Below are 3532 nucleotides of genomic sequence, written 5' to 3'. Positions count from 1 at the left end.
TTTAAAAAAAAAAAAAAAAAAAAAAAAAAAACTTAGTCATGCTGCTTGAAATAATCTGTTCAGGTGTCTGGGAGTTTTTCAAAGACAGAAACTTGTGCTTGACATTCTGGTAAGTCCAGTTTCTAGCTGAGTGTCAGTGTCAGGCCAGGGCAAATAGTAATCATTGTCATTGGAGCTAAACACCTTCCCGTAAAGCTTGCCAAACTGAAGTTCTAGCTTTAAGGTCGAAAACTCTGGATCTGGTCTGGTGCAGAGCCGCTGGTCCCGGGAAACAGGGTGCAGCTGAAATGGGAGCCGCCCCTCCCGGTCATGGTCATGCCACACTTGTTCATGCCACAGGGAGCCTGGCACGAAGCCATTCCTAGACGGCCTGCTTCTGGGCGGGGTAGCGGCAGAGCAGCTTCCTCACTGCCAACTATTGACACTGCCAACTATTGGCACTGCCAACTACTGAAAGTCAGTCCTCGACACAAATGTCAAAAGAATTTTTTTAATTAAAAAAGAAGAGTAAGATAATAATAATAAAGGATAAAAGAAAACAGTACGAAAAAAGGAGAAAGAACAAAATTGACAAAACTTTAGTTAGAATGACTAACACACAAGACTCAAATAAAAAAATAAAAATGGGTAATTTCTACCAGTTGTACAGAAACAAAAAGAACTTTAAGAGAATACTATAAACAAGGATATACCATCAAACTAGATAACTTTGATGAACAAATTCTTAGAAACACAGAATCTATCAGAAGCAACTTAGGAAGACAATCTGGATAACCCTATCACTAGTAAGGAGAGTACATCAATAAGCAAAAACCTCCCAACAAAGAAAAGCCTAGGACCAGATGGCCTCACTAATTAGTTCTACCAAACAAAGAATAATTAACACCACTTTTTCTCAAACTCTTCCAATAATCAAAGCAAAGAGAATACTTTCTAACTAATTCTACGAGGCCAGGAGTATTCCAATATCAAGACCAAAGACACTACAAACAGAAAAACTTGACAAAACTACAGACTAATATCCCTTATGACTATTGATGCAAAAAAAAAAACTCAACAAAAACCTAACAAACCGAATTCAACAGCATATTATACGATATATAAATATTATATGTCAAATGTATTTCAATTAAATAATAGCATTTGACAAAATTCAATACTCTTTAATGATAAAAATACTTCTTCAATGTGATAAATAGGTCATATGAAAAACCAAGCTATGAATATGAGAGGTCTATTTATTTATGTCTTCTTTAATTTCTTTCAGCAGTGTTTTGTAGTTTTTAGTGTACAAATCTTTCTCCACCTTGGTCAATTTTATTTAAAACATATAGCTGATATCAGACTCAGTGGTGAAAAGCCGAAAGCTTTCCTTATAAGAGCAGGGAAAAAAAAAAAGCAGACATTCTATTACCACTTCTATTCAACATAGTATTAGAGGTTCTAGCTAGAGCAATTAGGCAAAAAAGAAATTAAAAGCATCCAAATTGAAAAGGAAGAAAATTATCTGTTTGCAGATGATGTGATCTTATATGTAAAAAACCTTAAAGATTTCACACACACCAAAAAGAAACTGTCAGAGCTAATGAATGAATTCAGCAAAGTTCCAGGACACAAAATCAACATGTAAAAATCAATTGCATTTGCTACTTACTAGCAATGAACAATCTAAAATGGAAATTAACAAAACAATTCCAGCCCAGCCTGTGTGGCTCAGTGGTTGAGCATTGACCTATGAACCAGGAAGTCACAGTTCGGTTCCTGGTCAGGGCACATGCCCAGGTTTTGGGGCTTGATCCCCAGAAGAGGGCATGCAGAAGCAGCTGAACAATGATTCTCTCTCATCATTTTTGTTTCTATCTCGCTTCCTCTCCCTTCCTTTCACTAAAATAAATAAAAACATATTGTTTTAAAAAATAACTCCATTCACAATACATCAAACAAAAAAATACTTAAGAATAAGTTCAAACAAGGTGGAGAAAGATTTGCAGACTAAAAACTACAAAATACTCCTGAAAGAAATTAAAGAAGACATAAAGAAATAGACCTCTCATGCTCATAGGTTGGAACCCAATATTAAGATGACAATTCTAGCCCTGGCTGGTGTGGTTCATTGGTCGAAGCATCATCCTGTGCACCCTAAGAGGTCATGGGTTTGATTCCACGTCGGGGGCACACATCCAGGTTGTGGGTTGAAACCCCGATCAGGTGAGTGGGGGAGGCAGCCAATCGATGTTTCTCTCTCCCCGTCTCTCTCTTCCTGTCTAAAATCAATAAAAGCGTATCTTTGGGTGAGGATTAAAAAAATAAAAGACAATTCTATATAGAGTGATCCACAGATTCAAGGCAATCCCTATCAGAATCCCAATGGTGTTTTTTGTAAAAGTAGAAAAACCCACATTAAATTTATATGGACTCTCAAGGGACCCCCAAATAGCCAAAACAATCTTTAAAAAGAACAAATTTGGAAGACTCACATTTCATTTCCAAACTTATTACGAAGCTACCATAGTCAAAATAGTGTGGTATTGGCATAAGGACAGCAGACAGCCCAGAAAAAAGTCAGACACAAAATGAAAAATATTTTATGATTCCACTTGTATAAGGCATCTAGAATAGGCAAATTCAGGGGCAGAAAATAGAATTGGGCTATTAAAAGCTGGGGCGTAAAGATGAATACGGAGTTATTTCAGATAATGAAAAAGTTCTGGAAATTGTGGTGATAGTTACATAGCATTGTGGATGTACTTACTGCCACTGAATTATACACTTTATTTTGTCACAGAAAAAAAAAGGGGGGGGGTAAGGTCTGGTAATCAGACTTTAAGATGGCCAGCAATGATCCCTAATTCCTGGACTTCATGCCCTTGTGGAAGTCCCTCCAATTGAGTATAGGCTGGACTTAAATGACTCACTTCTAACAAATGGGATAAGGCAAAAGGAACAGTCTGTGACTTAAGGGTCTATGTCATCAAAGGTTGTGACATCACTCTCTCTCCTTTGTAACACTCATTTGGGGGAAGCCATCACCATGTTATGAAGAGCTCCGTGGACAGGTCCACACAGTGAGGAACTAAGCGCCTGTCAATAGCCCTGGGAGTGTGAGCTTAGAAGCAGATCTCCACCTGTCCAGCACACAGGTGACTTCAGCCCAGGTAACATCATAACTGCACTCTTCTAAGAGCTACTGAACCATCACACTAACCTGCCCCTCAGATAATATGTGAGAGATACTTGTTGTTTCAAGCTGCTTAATTCTGTTATACAGGAATAGGTAACTAATACCAAAAGTGGGGGTAGAGGATATGGGGAAATCATTAAAGCAGGAGTCCATGCATCATGAAAGAGGATAATCACTAAAAGCTAGTATGTTCATGTGCTTTATATTTATATATTTTTAAAAGGTTTCTTAACTCAGTCACTTAGTGTGTAATGAATAATAGACTTTAAAGTAAAAAAAAAAGAAGAAGAAAATGTCAATTTTTAAGGGATAGGCTTGCACAGGATACTAAAATGGCTTGAAACAGTTTTA

Source organism: Myotis davidii, unplaced genomic scaffold (assembly GCF_000327345.1).
Source record: "Myotis davidii unplaced genomic scaffold, ASM32734v1 scaffold115, whole genome shotgun sequence".
Classification (NCBI taxonomy): Eukaryota; Metazoa; Chordata; class Mammalia; order Chiroptera; family Vespertilionidae; genus Myotis; species Myotis davidii.
This window is presented reverse-complemented; position numbering follows the sequence as displayed.